The sequence below is a fragment of the Coturnix japonica genome, chromosome 2 (genome assembly GCF_054131305.1).
Source record: "Coturnix japonica strain WE chromosome 2, WE-NBRP24, whole genome shotgun sequence".
In the NCBI taxonomy this organism is placed as follows: domain Eukaryota; kingdom Metazoa; phylum Chordata; class Aves; order Galliformes; family Phasianidae; genus Coturnix; species Coturnix japonica.
This window is the reverse complement of record NC_140664.1, coordinates 125,683,575-125,698,379: the sequence shown is the minus strand read 5'-3', so window position 1 is coordinate 125,698,379 and position 14,805 is coordinate 125,683,575. Positions and strand designations below refer to the sequence as shown.

The following is a 14,805-nucleotide window of genomic DNA, read 5'->3' as shown; positions in this document are numbered from 1 at the left end:
TTATATTTTAGTGAATGTTCATTGTTTGATGCTGTAAGAAAAGTTTTCCAAGCGGTGAAACAGTCAGTCGTGCTTTCAGCATATCTAGGACTAAATATCCAACAGATCTCTACAGGCAAAATACAGATGTGAATTTTGTCTCACAAGGATCAAAATCAGAATTACAAGCAGAACTTCTAGGCTAATGGCTGATAACACATCTTGTAAATCATTATGTTGAACAAAAAGCCTTCTGGGATTTCTTTTCAGCATACAGCTGATCATCGAATTTCTTTTAGGTCTTTCAAGGTTATTTTGAAATTAAATCAATACTTAGCTCAGCTCTGCTGCTGTCCTTCATTGAATTCATTCAAAGGACAGAACCCTTTTTCCAAACAAAGGGAATCCTTGTCCTAGCTTTGACTAAAACTCTTCACTCCAATATTTGGAATATTGAAATATTCCAGGAAAGCTCCTAAATGAGTTCAACAAACAGTTGCTCAACCCTTCCGTCCCTCATTTTGGATCCCGCTTGCTGACCTGGCATTCATTCCCTGTTTGCCACGGGGAGCTCTGCAAACCTAGTTTCCATGGCAGCACTAATCTGTGAATGAGGCTGTCTCCATCCGTGGTCACTGAGGACACGCTTTGTCCTTCTGGTGTCCCATTGCTGGCTGCTTCAGGAGACAGAAAACAAGCACCTTCAGCAAACATGACCTAATGAGCTCTGCCAGGGGTCTGGGCAGTGCTGTGCAGGGACATCCTCACTGCTGGGTTTTTCCACCCAGGTCTCCCAAAGACTTCCTATCCTTTATATTGTCTTTTTTTTTTTTTTTAGATGCAGGTGTGACTGAACAAGAAAGGAAAACCCAGTGCTGCAAATCCTTTTCCATCAAGTCCTAGAAACTGATGGCAAAGGGTTTCTGCACACGAACAATAAACACAATTAAAGTCTACACCTTCCCCAAACATCACCTAACTAATTCGTTTTATGCCTAACAATCAAAGTCAGTTCTTCTGGGCAGTAAAATAGTTGTTTGCAAAAATTGTCTCAGAGGATGACAGAGAGAAATGTTTCCAGATTACACTTTTTGAGCTGCTGAAAATGGTACTGTTTCCATCGGTTGGCTGGAAAAGTGTCTGAAATGCATTCAAGCAGAAAAGCTGTCTATTCTGAGTATATAATCTATATATTCTTTAAAGTCTAACTCTTTCCTCTCTCCTCCAGGTTTCCTTCCTTTGTTCTGGAGTACTCAGGTCTTGCTATTCACTTTCTTTTAACCAGGTTTGTAATGAGCAGCACAAAGGCAAACGTGCTGGGCACCATGTGCAGGCATTTGGCTTTTGTGTGCTGTCAGTCACTGCCATAGTGTTGTCTGATTTCATGTGTTTGCCTTCATGTAACACAGAATGGTTGTCACAAAAATTCTGATCGTTATCTCTAAGTCCTGCAAATACTTTTCAGAGAATACAGACGGCTAAGTCTCTTATTTTGGGAAAACTCCCACTGCCAACACGCAGTAGATGTTTTACCCACAATTAGCAGCTACAATCAATGTATTTATAGGAATTCCTCTGAAATCGAAAACACAGGCAGCCTAATGGGGTATGAAAGAAAGAGAAAGGAAGTGATTTTTGGAGATGGCATGCATCCACCCCACGAAGCTGAGGTCGGACAGCTAAGGGACCCCTGGCCCAGCGTCCCGTCAGTTCCTTTAATCCTAACCCGAAGAGGAATGATACCGAACACTCTACAAAAATGATTCCAAACATTGCCACAGGAGAAAGGAAAAATGTTAACTCTGCCTTCACTGATGCAGCTTTGGTAATGGACAAATTCCACTTTATGTGGAGTAACATATAAACATAAAAGACATACCCTCCAGTGAAAATCTTGCACAACCTCTTAGAATGAGCAGAATTAATAATAGGGAATAATTATGGTTCTAAACAAGAATATTTATGATATTACATAAGCACCATTAAAACAAACTGAAAGGCAATAATTTTTCGAAGGAGGGAAGGAGGAAGTGAGGTGGGGAGGGGTGCAAAAACCAATCAAAGTTTATAGATAAAAAGATAAAAGCTCCTATGTGTCAGTCATCTTGGAAATTGTTTCTTCAGCCATCACTTGCGCCTTGTTTAATTCCCTTAATAAAATGGGGAAAGAATTTTGTTTATAAAGTTAGCCAATATTTGGAGTTTAAAGCAGTTTTCCTTAAAAAGAATCTTTCAAAAGGAAGAAGAAATGTGGAAAAGTTCTTTCCAGAATGTTTCAACTTAAAAAAAAAACAAAACAAAACAGAAAACAGAAACAATTTCAAGACATTATCATCCCAGAAACCCTCTTTTCTTTCTCCTTCCTTTTTTTCTCTTTTTCCTGAGGCGGAGAAGGATGAAGGGAAGAGGGAGTTTTCCTCCCTTGTCACTCAATGAAGAAATTAAGACAGCTGTATTATTAAATGAGAAACTGGAAAGAGTTGCAGAGAAAGGCATTTGGGAATTTTCTTTTGCAATATTCTTGAAGCATTTTTCTAACCAGTTCTAAGTGTTAGAGCTGGGGCAAAAGCTTCCTGTGCCTTTTACACACCAGATGCTGTTCTGAAAAAGTGGAGTTGCAGACATGCCCCTTGCAGTGTGGAGCTGCCTGAGCAGCAACTGAGGGCACATCTGCAGGCCCAGAAATCTCCCCATCACGTAAGCTGCTGTTACCCTCCCTTTGGGTTAGACATAGGTAAAAGCTGTGCCAGTGTGTACCAGGAACATGTAGAAGTGGTTTAGAACTGTGTCGTAAAAAGAAAAGTTTTGTTCAAGATGCTGTTTCCCTTTGTTGTCTATTTGGACTTGGGCATATTCCAGCATCAAGAAATAGACAGGAACTGGCAACATCCACAGCCAGAAAACACATTTATATCCTTTAAAATTCCCTCTTTAAGGAGCTGGCTTCTGGGAAATGCAGTCCAGCTTCCTCCCACACAGAGTACTAACCCAGAAACATATGGGGGATTTTTGAGCCAGGCAGGGTGCAAGAGGCTCGTGTTGGAGGCTTGTGGTGATGAGGGCAGTCCGTGGATGTGCCATGGGCTGGCACTCAGCAACAGGAAGCTGCTAAATATGGATTTGCACTTGAAAACTGGATGTGCTTCTACAGTAGATTTTGTGGAAATGGTCTCCTATGGCCTCCCTCCGGACAAGCATCAAAATGTTCTCAGCTGGTTGCAAGCTGTGGGATCGATAGCAAGTCTGTGATTTGTACACAAATGCTGTAATCTAATTGATGCACATGGGCAGCAGATATGCTTTTGCAAATCAGCAGTGATTACCAGGATCCCTCATAGGACTCAATAAACAATGTCTGGCTGCTGGGCCCCGGAACACACACAGGGCTACTCAAACCTCCCAAACAATTTTCCACTCTGCCACCCAGGCTCCATTAGCCAAACACTTGTAAAAGAGAACACGACAACACAGACTGCTTGGTTTTAGCTGAAAGCCCCAAAGTACAAAAATTTATTCTAGCCCAATTGTTTGAAAGTACAAAAACTCATACAACCCAATTGTTTGAAAATACAGAATCCCATCTAGATGAACACAGTCTGCCTCCAATTCCTCTTCTGGTGCAGCAGAATGCTTCAGTTTCCATGTTGTGTTGGGGTTCCCTGTCTGGGACAAGAAAGATGCAGAGCTGTCAGAGAGGGTCCAGAGGGATCAAAAGGATGTTCAGAGGGCTGGAGCACCTCTCCTATGGAGACAGGCTGAGGGAGCTGGGACTGGAGAAGAAAAAGCTCCAGGAATACCTCATTGCAGCCTTCTAGTACTTGAAGGGAGCTTTGAAGCGGAAGAGAAGCCATCATTTTACACAGGCTGATAGTGATAGCACAAGGAGGAGTGGTTTTAAACCAAAAGAGGAGAGATTTAGGTTGGATGTTAGAAGTAAATTCCTTACTCATAGGTTGGTGCATTGGGCTGCCCACAGGCGTTGTGGATGCCCAGTCCCCAGTGCATTCAGGGCCACACTAGATTGGGTCCTGGGCAACCTGATCACCAATACCACGGCAGGAGAGTTGGAACTACGCATTGACAAGGTCTTTTCCAACCCAAACTATTCCACAATTCCATATTTCTATGATTCTTTGATTATTCTTCAGAAACAAGGTATGTCTACCTTCTCCCCATTTCCCAGGCACAGTCTGACCCTTCACTTGTGCCTGCTAGCCCATCTGGCCGATCAGAGGGAGGTGACATGGCCAGGGGCCCTCCTGCCTCTGCTTCTCCTGGTGGCAGCAGCCAGGCATGGGGTCAAGCACATCTCTGCTCCACCGATGTGCTCATTGAGGTGTTGGGGAGGGTTTGTGCTGCTGACTTCAGTAGTCAGGCAGCATTTTTTGAACCAGAATGATGGTTTAAGTGAGGTCCTTCCCCTGACCTCCCCGTGACACTGTGCTCATGAATAACCAGGTCTGTTGCTGCCCCTCGCGCTTAATTTTCTCTGAGGAAATCTTCTGTTAAGGGGCAACAGTTTTCCATTTCAGTGTACAGCACTACCCAGCTGCTTGTTATTTCACTTGGCTGAGCCTGACAAGCTAATGGTATGTTTGATTTGCACTACCAGTTCCTGCTAGAGACATCATAACTTTTATTACAGACGTGGTTCTTGTTAGAGACTCAGTTGTCCACGGAAGGAAAAAAAAAAAAAAGCATTTATTTTACTCAACTCACTGTTTAACTCATTATTTGCAAGCACAGCACTGGCAGGGATCATGCTATCAGCTACATTTCTTTTTAGTGTCCTTCACTGCTGTTTCTACAGCAAACAGGGAAATTGTTCTGGCTGTTCTCTTTCCAGCTGCTTTGATATGTGCTGCCATCACTGTCCCAAACCCTGGGAGGACAATCATGTTTCTGATTGCTACAACACTTGCTGTAAACTTTCTGAGACACTGAGCAGCTAGACCCAAACTGTCAGTTGCCATGGGGAAATAGGGATACAGAAGGGAGATAAAGAGGAATACATTGCATTGGACTTAGCTTTGTGCAATATTTCTGCTTTGGTTTAGTGACTAGTAAAGGAAGATGGTATTCACACACACATCATCACACCACAGCTTTTTGTAAAACAAACCTCACTGAAATACAACATGTAAAGCAGAACGTAAGTATGTGTCTCTTGTTGGTTTTTCCAATGAGCCAGAGTAGAAATGTAGAATCATTAAGGTCAGAAAAGACCCATAAGATCATCTGGTCCAGCTGCCCATCTACCACCAATACTGCCCAGCAAACCATGTCCTTTAGTATCACATCTGCCCTTTCTTTAAACATCTCCAGAGATACGACTCCACCACTCCCCTGGGCAGCCTGTTCCAGTACCTCACCAGGGTTTGTAGTGTGCAGAACCTCCACTGTAAGATATCCATTCGCAGCTTTATCGAACACTGTGAATTTCAAATGCAGAATATACTCTGAAAGCTGCTGAACTCTTGGTCCCCAGGGCAGCCAGCCTGAGGAGCTTTTCTTCCCATCTTTGAAGTCCCAGCACTCATAAAGCTGAGCAGCACTGTTTGTGAGTTTGTTTTCCATCCATATCTCTCTTTTGCTTTAAGACCAGGCAGAAGATGACATTATTAGCAGGCTGCTCACAAGCACCTAGTTGTTTAGGGGCAGGCTTTTTACTTCTGCTTTCAAGCAGAGATGAAAGATTGTAAAAACCTCTCTCTCTCTCTCTCTCTCTTTTTTTTTTTTTTTCCTAAGGGAATTACAGCTCACAAAAGTTCTTATAACTCCTTACAGCAGCTATTTTACTACTCAGAGAGGATATTTACTGGGTCACTTTCTTCCTGCAGCAGGCCTCAGTGTTAATAAATGGTGTCTGAGAGTTACTTTATGCTCTTCATACTTTATTTTGATCTAGCTGTGTGTTTAAGGAGCTAAAGAGAGTGTGTCTTGATGAACTGCTTACACCAGAGCCTCGCTCTAAGCCAAAATGTAGAGAGGGCTTTTTTTTTTCTGCTTTTTTTTTTTTTTTTTTTTTTTTTAGTTTTTGGAGGTGCACTGAAATCTGAAAAGCAGGGCACCCTGCCAATGTTGCTCTGCAAGTCTGTTAGCTGCTGCTCGCTCAGCACTCACATCTGTCTTCACTAAGTGGGGACAGACCCCAGCACCCTGAGCACAGCACGCTCCAGAGCCACTTACAGACAGCAGAGCTGGGGGATCCTGTGCCCCCCGCCCCCAGACAGCAGTGCTTTTTCAGGCACATCAAGTCACGGATTTGTTCCAGGAGGCTGTGTCTCAGACCTGCTGGCTGTGAGTCTTTGGTACCAAAGATAACAGAATGGGGAGAGCCAGGAGGATGTAGCCAGCAGGAACCCAGAGCTGGGCTCTCTCTCAGCCTTGCATCCTGTTCAAAAGGTCATGTAAAATACAGCAGAGAGACTTTTTTTTTGTCAGTTTCCAAACAAGCAGTCAGATGATTTTAGTAAAGGATTCAAACTCAAAGTGCAGTATCCCTGGAGGCCAGTTACCCCTAAGCCCTCAAGTGAGGCACGCAGTCATTACAACATCAAGCTCAGTGCTAACACACCCAACACAAGGCAGCACCACATGCCTCTGTGGTGAGGTTGCACAATAGCTTTGAATTAACATCTATGTGTCTATTCTGCAAGGAAATCAGTTCTACAGCCATGTAAAATACAAGAGTCTTACCCAGCCTGTTCTATCAAGGTCAAAAATCACACAAACATGCCCTGTTAATGTCCATTTGTATGTCTTGCGTGACAGTTCAGTGTGGTCTCCAAGGCTGTACTCATGGGCAGCATTCAGCAAGTCAGAAAATTCAGGGTCACGTCCTTGAGGTGAGAGCAGCATCCCATTCTGTACTGTGTGCAAACCCAAACGAGCTGTCACCGTGTGGCGAATCACAACTGGCCTCTGAAGGCACATCTTTAGCATAAGCACCTTCTCATTTTGCAAAGAAAGGTCCTTGAGCTGACAAATTTCCAGGTTTTCCATTGTGCACTGCATGCTTATATGCCAGCCACACAATCAGCAGAGCCGGGATTTATGGATTTATTGGCTGTGACCAGTCATGGGCTAAGTAAACAGATTAATATGTATTAACATACCGCATTTGTTCAAAGTTCAGAACTTGTGTGCGCATGTGAACTTGGTATTTATCCCCAGATCTTAGTGAGGAAGCTTGACTAAAACCAAGATTGTGCATAGTAAGCAGGGCATTAAAAAGACAGCATTAAAACATTTCTTTTTTGTTACTGAAATACCCTGAATAATGGTTGCCTGATTTAATGGCTCTTCAAGCTATAACCCTCACATAATCTTCAAGAGTTTGGTGGTTTTATGTTGTAACTTGTGGTGGATGCTGCAAGAAGTGAAAGTTCTTGTGAAATTATTTCTGTGTTGTTATCCTTAAAGACTATCCCTAAGACAAGTCATAATGCCTCACCTATGAAAGACAAAGGAAGAGAAAGGACAGCCATGTATTGGTCACCTCATGAAAACGAGGTCTCAAAACAGAAGCAGTGACTTATTATTATAGCACATATTTTTTCTTAAGATTTTGGCTTGTGGTCTTGAAACCTTTGTATATGTTCTGTCTAAACATTGTGGGACAGTAAGTTAACTGAACTCCTGTTTTATAATAGCAGTAAAAAGCTCCAGGTGTGTGTTAACACTGTCAGAGCAGCTGGCGTTAAGTGCAGTGGTACAAGCTGCTGCTCACCCCCTCCCACAAAGCCCTGACCTGGTTCCCCGTAGAGCATCTCCACTCCTGGCTCATCTGCAACACAGGGATCCTTGGTCAGGACTGAAGAAAAGGGTTTTTCTGCTGTTTGCCCCTGAGGAATCCTTCACTTTTCTAACACAATGTTAACACAAAATTGGAGGTGAAGCAGGAACACAACAGTTTTTCACAGGAAAGGACTTTCATGGAGGTTCCCATTGCTGTCCACTGTAAGCCATCCCCCAGATCCTCCTGCTGGGGTCATGGACATGAATCAACATTCATTAGGGAAATTATTAACAAGAACTATTTGTTGAACATTTGTAGGAAGCAATTTATTTCTTTTAGCCTGGGTCAGACTTCACTGCAGCTTTTCTGTACATTCTGTAAATATCTTTATAACCTAGGGGTGAATGAGTGCCTCTTTCTAACTTGCAGCCTCCCATAAATTCTAATTACTTCTGCAACACAGAACCAAATCAACAAATAGGTGGAGGAAAACACATCTCAGACTGTCTCAGACACTTCCCTGGGATGTGAGAAGGCCTGGAATCAGGTGAGAATTCAAAAACAGGACTCCCTTTCCCAGCACTGCTGGATACAGTACAGACCAGCAGACACATAGCCCAGTCCTAGAAATTGTGTCCTGTGCTGCTTGCCATGCAAAGTATGATTCATCAAGTATCCTCTGAGCCTACCAGCTGGATCCCACTTGACAAGTGAGATAAGGTTGTGGCAAGGTATGACAGTGCTTATCTGGAGCTCCCTGCAGTCCAGCGAGGTCTAGAGCAGGGTGCGATGGCTGCAGACATGCTGCCACAGGGATGCTGTAAGGCCTTTAAGCATCTACAGAGTTGGGAAAGTTGAAACTAGGCTTTCTAGGATTTGGCTGATGAATTTAAGCACTTAATGTGGAACTCAGAGTTTCTTAGTGGATCTAGACTTTATCAAGCATGGTGAAAATACAGGTTGGTCTAGCTTCTTGCTCCAGTATCATCTGGAATTATCACGCAGAGCTTCGTTTTAACTCCGTAAACAGCTTGTGACACCACTAGCACCGCTTGTCTGTCTTTTCCAATTAAGCACTTAAGAGTTTCCCAAGGTAAATATTAATACTTTAGAAAGGAAATAATAACATGTACAAAATCCTTTCCAACCTTTCTGCCTAAATAGCTATCATTTTTTAGTGAGGTCACAGCATCCAACTTTTCATAATAAAAAATAAGCAGGATAAGTAGTTTTACTCATGTCAAAACTTGAATGCAATTTTATGTTTTTCTTTGACTTACCCTATAAATATTTTTACTACAACATTCAAAGTTTATGAGATCTCTAAGACTTGTAAAGAAGCTGAGTAACTGGAAACCAAAGGCTAATACCTACCACAGGGACTTGGGGTTCTTAAGAAAGCTATTTATTAATATTAACAAAAGTTTTTTTTTTACTGATGATCTGTTTACAAAAGTGAGTATTATTTTACCTTTCCATTCCAGTGTAAACAAATCATTGAGGGGGGGTGAACAAGAAACAGCACCGCAGTGCCTGACGGCGTTGTTTGAGGGATCCTTTCTCAGGTTACAGCCTTCTGCCTGTATCCCTTGAGCTGAGCTTCCACAGTCAGAATTCTGCTGAGTCCAAGCGCAACTCAGGAGCTACAAATCATAGCCTTGCTGAACCAGAGGAAAGAACAGAGCAGGCCATTTGTTGTGGATGCCTTTGACAAGCTGTGTCCTTTTTCCTTTTTATGAGTCACTCACCCGGACACTTTACCTTTTCTAATGCATTTACTATCTATAATTGTAGTTGCAACAGTTATCCACACTTACAAGAAAATGTTCCCGTGCCTGAACATGAAGAGGAGGAGCTGTGTCACAGGCCAGGAGGTAGGAGATTATCTGCCTGTATCCACCATGGCCACAGGAGAACACGCAGGTTTCAACCCATCTGCTGGCATGGCTGAGCGGAGTTCTTTGCCACTGACTATTTGCTAGTCACCATCTTAATGTTGGTCCCAAACCATGATTCACTGACTGAAGATAAACTATTCCAAAAAGTTTGCACAGGCGAGAATCCCAGCCTTTTGTACAAACGTTTGTGGATGGTCATTAAGCAAATAATGTGGGCCCAACTAAGTAACGAGTCAAAACACTTAGAATTTGACCCACTCCAGTAGGGCAGGTCCTGGCACCTTGGTTTGGTGCGTCCTTGTAGGCTTTCCTCTAGCTGCTCCTTCAGAACCATTTTTGGACCATGGCTGCTACCAATTTATCTAATCCTCCTTTCTTTGTGGATTAAAGAATTAATCTGTAAGAGGGATGAAACCTTTCCCATACATAAAACTCCACATTGGATTCATCACACACTTGTACCTCCCTGCCTATCCGTGCAGGTCTCTGAGCAGATGAAGGGGAACTAAATCTCATCAAACACCTAAAGATTAAAAAACAAAAAACTCAAATTACTTCCCTTGAAATACATGCAGGCAGTTTGTGTACAGCCTGCATTTGGGTTTTGTTAGTCATCATCTGTTATGAATCTTCTCAGTTGGTATGTTATTCTGTTTATATACAAGAGATACATCTCATCTCTCCACTCTTATTCACTGCTGCACGTTCCTTTTATGCCAATCATACTTAAATGATGTGCATGGATGTTTCTTGGTCTGCACATCATCTTAGGATGCCACAAGTATTTATGTAGGCTTTTGTAGGACTTTTAATGGACTGCAGACATCTGACTTATTAATCTGATACCCAGCTGCTTATCAGTCGCTACAGAAGACCTCGTGACCATAGTTACGTAGTGAACATAGCCTGACTTCCTATTTTTCAGGCTGCATAGCATCACATCAGTTTGTAGATGCTATTTGGAAGAAAAGGAATCACTGGAAGAGACTGCAAGAGGTTGTTTGCTTATTCTAGCCTCTTGTGCAGTGCCTGTATCAAACAAAAGTTAGGCTTCCATGACGGAAGCGAATCAAATCTGTTGTTAAAATTGCCCAGTACTGGAATTCTGCCTCTCTGATCCAGTGTTCTGTCATTCAGACTACAGCAGAAAGGCTCTCTCTGTACAACTCTTTGTTGCTGAATATTGTTGTGTTTTTTACTCAAGGAACACATGAATTAAAGGTCAGTCATTTCAACTTTGGACATCTAGGAAAGTGAGCCCCAATGCTGTAAAATGAGAAAATATTAAAACAGTCTATTTTAATAGGCAAAAATCCTGTTTCAGTACAAACTGGATCTGCTTCTATGGCATTCAGTGGCAGAGGACAGATGGTATCATTTCCAAAGTGGACTTTGCTACCAAAGAAAGTGTGTGTAGGACAGCAGCTTTTGTGCCATTCTCTGATCTGCTCAACTCAAATGCCGTGACTGTGATAAGGGTAATGATTAATTTGAGTGCAGTAATGCCTGCATGTTTGTAGCCATGTGGGTGGATAGGCTTTGGCGGCAGCTTGCTGGAGATTTTGATTGCAGGACAAATAGGAGATAGAGGCAGAAAGTGAGCAGACTTTGATTTGGAGTGGTTTTGCTCAGTTTGATTTCCCAGACTAAGAAAAATGTTTAACTGTGACAAGATCCTGAGCTCTGTGGACATGCCAGTCTTTCCCCACTGGTTGTATAGGTATCCTGCATAAGTAGTTCAGACCGATTGCCTTGAAGACAGATTGATTTAGAGAAAATGAGCCAGACAATGACAAACATTGTTTTTCCTCCTTCCTTTTGAGATGCCAGTTCAGGACAAGAACAGGCTTTGAAAACACTACTGTTCTTATATAATCATGGGAGCAAAGCACCTTACCGTTACATGGCCACAATCAGCCAGCAATCAGTTGCTCTTGTCCAACTTCCCAGTTGTCCACTTCTGCCAATGTCAGCCCTTTTCAGGCCCCTGGTACCCAAAAAGGAGTTGGATTCCAGTAGGCAATGGGAAGGTCATAGGAAGAGCAATATTGCCATTGTACCATTTGATGTGAACTGGGGCTCAAAGGGTAAACCCTAGTGAACAGTTTCCCTTGACATGGCCCATATCAAACTTACTGTTGCATTATATTCTTGTGTGGTGCCTGCAAATCAGCGTATCAGCTTAAAAACACATTATAAAACAAACAGAATTCCTTGGTAATTGTTCTGCTACAATAAATACATCTGACTTGAAACATGGTGAACTTCTTGGCTTCTTTGGTGCCCATTTCTTGAAGGGGATCATGACAGGATAAGAAAGAAAGGGAAGTAACTCTGAAGAGATTATCAAGATCACCTAGGTGATCAGTCATTATGGGATTTGATATCACAGGAAAATTAACATTTTTATGATTTGCCGAGCAGAAAAGGAAAAGCTCTCAGCTATTCCCAAAAATAAGCAAGCATTCTAGTGCATATCTCCCAATGCAGCTGAATTGCCATGCAGGACATATTTACTATTGCTTCTGTCTTTAAGATGCTTGGGGTTTGCATGTGTTCCATTCTCGCATCACGTTCCTCTCCCTTGACTCAGTCAGCAGCACCCTTTCCATTGACTGCCCAGAAGTGTGCAATAGGATTTTGGTGACTCTCCAGCAGACAGAACTGAACATGCCAGCATTGGTAGAGGGGAGACAACTTCAGATTCTCCAAAGATGTCTACATAGTGTTATTGTGGTGGCTGTGAATTCACTATTATTTTCTCTGGTTTTGTGAAGGAGTATTTCATGGCTTCTTGCCAACCATTTAAACAGAGATGACATCTGGTCAAGACATCTGGTCAAGATGACCAAGGAGAAGTGGAGGGCACACAGGTACAAAGAGGAGTTGACAAGTATGAAGCAGTGTTGTGAGGCAAGAGTGGGAGGGCTGCCAAAAGAAAAATAGGAATGTGCCCATAAATTGAAAACAAACACACTCCCTACAAAGTGGAGCTACTTCTAGTAGGGAAGGTTTATGGACTGCAAAGTTGTCCCATATCCCTTTGGAAGAAGAGGTTTTGTTTTAAGGCACTTTGTACACACAAGTCTCAGTTTATCCAGGGTTACACTACTCATTAGATTCCCTGTCAGGACCTACATTCCCTATGTATATGATCACTAAGTTTGTCTTGAACCTAAGGACACTTCTCTGTTCAGAATGTATTTTAGGACATAAAAAACGTGCCTGTTTTTCTCTGCATTTAAATTTAAAAAAGAAAAAAGAAAAAAACCAAAAAAAAACTCTTTGACGATTTGCCTCAAACATTCCAAAAGAAAAAATAAATCTGCTGTGGCTTCACGTTATATATGAAGTGTTTCAAGCCTAACATAGATTTGGGGTTTTATGTTTAGTGGTGAAGTTAGAAAATATTTAAGTTCAAATTTAGAATACATCGCTCCCTATAACCTTAACCCCAAGCTCCACAACTCCAAGTTTAGCTCATAATAGGCTCTGACTACAGAATAAGCTAAATACCTTGCTGCTGCCTAAGTGCTCCTTTGGTTGGTGAAGTCAAAAATTGAGATTCTCAGAGCCCTTGCTCAGCTTTATGATGGTATCCAAGAGTGAAGTGCTTTGTATGAATAAGTATAATTTTTCCGGACATGCATGTCTGAGCATTCTAGTTTTTTCTTCTCAAATCATCCCTCTCTCATAGACTAAAGCAGATAACCTCATCCTGGAGCAGGTTTTGGACGCCCTCTCTTCTAAGTACCGAAACAGCCATTCTCTAGAATCAAACACTACCTTGGTCTGTTCAGCCTAAATCAGCTATCTATAGGAAATCTCTTGCTAGGAAAAGTTAGAATATCTGAGAGTTTTCCCAGAAAATGTCTGAAACGGGTTCAAGTCCCTCCAGGTTGGTTTGGGATTTGAGTCAAGGTGCCTGGCACAGATGATGAGTGCTGACACAACCAGACAACCAGAGCTGACAGAACACGGAGGAAATGTGGGTAATGGTGGGGAGGAAGAGGATAGAGCAGTACCCCCTATGTTTCTGTTTGTCCACCCTGGACTTTCTTCATCACTGTGGCACACTCTGAGATATCTTACATTACAGACATTGTAACTTACAAAGGAAGAAGTAATCTGGATTCACCTGAGGAAGGATCTTTAATCTGGAGGAGGGGAAGCAAAAACAGGGACTCCTTTGTACTCAAGAAAAAAAAAGTGTTCAAGCTCAGTGAGGGAGCCAAGAAAAAGACATTCATATAGATATGTTTATTATTTTGCCTCTATCTGTATATTCCCTGTACTACGTAAATGGTAAAATTAATTTAATTTCATAGTTTTGAGGATTTTCTTGGATCTCTTTTGGCTTTCTTATCTGTGTTTGTTCAGCGAAGCAGAAAATTCTGAATTCAGGTCAGCCACAACACTGGTGCTCCAGCAAAAAGAATATTTAAACCTCTGTCTTTAATGATGGAGAGCAGAGTGAAGCCAAAACAGGGACGTATACATTTAGAAGAGAGCTCTTTCTAGCAGGCTGAGCATTAGCTGTATGCACAGGCTTTCATACTTCCCCTGCTCACCGGGTAGCAATATTATTTCCTCTCTGACACGTGTCCAAGTCACTGAAAGTCTTGTGCTAGTTTACAGAATTGAGCCTATTTTATCCAGTTGCTGGAGGTCTCCAGGTCTCGCACCAACACCCGCAAAGAATGAGACACCAATTTGAAGCCAGAGACTAAAAGGCTGTGGGTTGCATTGTAGTAATAGTCACTGAACTCTTCTCGGAGTCAAAAAGTAATCTATTAGGGTGTACTCTTGCCAAGATTTTAGTATTCATATAACTCAGAAATAGTCTCCAACAGCAAACTGAATAATCATATCCAGAACACAAGCTTAGCTTCCACTTTCAATTGACATTCAGTAAAGGTCAAGTCCTGCTTCCCCTGAACTCAATGTAAAAATCCTAATTAACTTCAGAAGAAACTCAAACGGGCTCCAAAGAGTTAACAGTAGTAGGATATAAAACAGAAACAAAGCAAACTCTTAATCAAAAATTTATGGCACGCAGCTAAAAGCAACGTCTCTGGGGTTGTACTGTTCAAAATAGGAGCAGAATTTCAGCCTGTGACATTCACTGATACCATTTAAAATGCAAAATTTGTCATATTTCGGTTCCAGAGACAACACATTCCAATA

General features: G+C 42.1%; 1 long non-coding RNA gene across 1 annotated transcript; it reads right to left on the bottom strand.

Moving 5' to 3' along the window:
• Nucleotides 1–3,455: 3,455 nt before the first annotated feature.
• On the bottom strand, nt 3,456–9,768 carry LOC146762150 (uncharacterized). Its single transcript, XR_014943730.1, has 2 exons — nt 9,538–9,768; nt 3,456–3,642 (listed from the first exon to the last, which is right to left on the bottom strand). It is a non-coding gene; the product is annotated as an uncharacterized LOC146762150 (long non-coding RNA).
• Between the last annotated feature and the right edge of the window lie 5,037 nt (nt 9,769–14,805).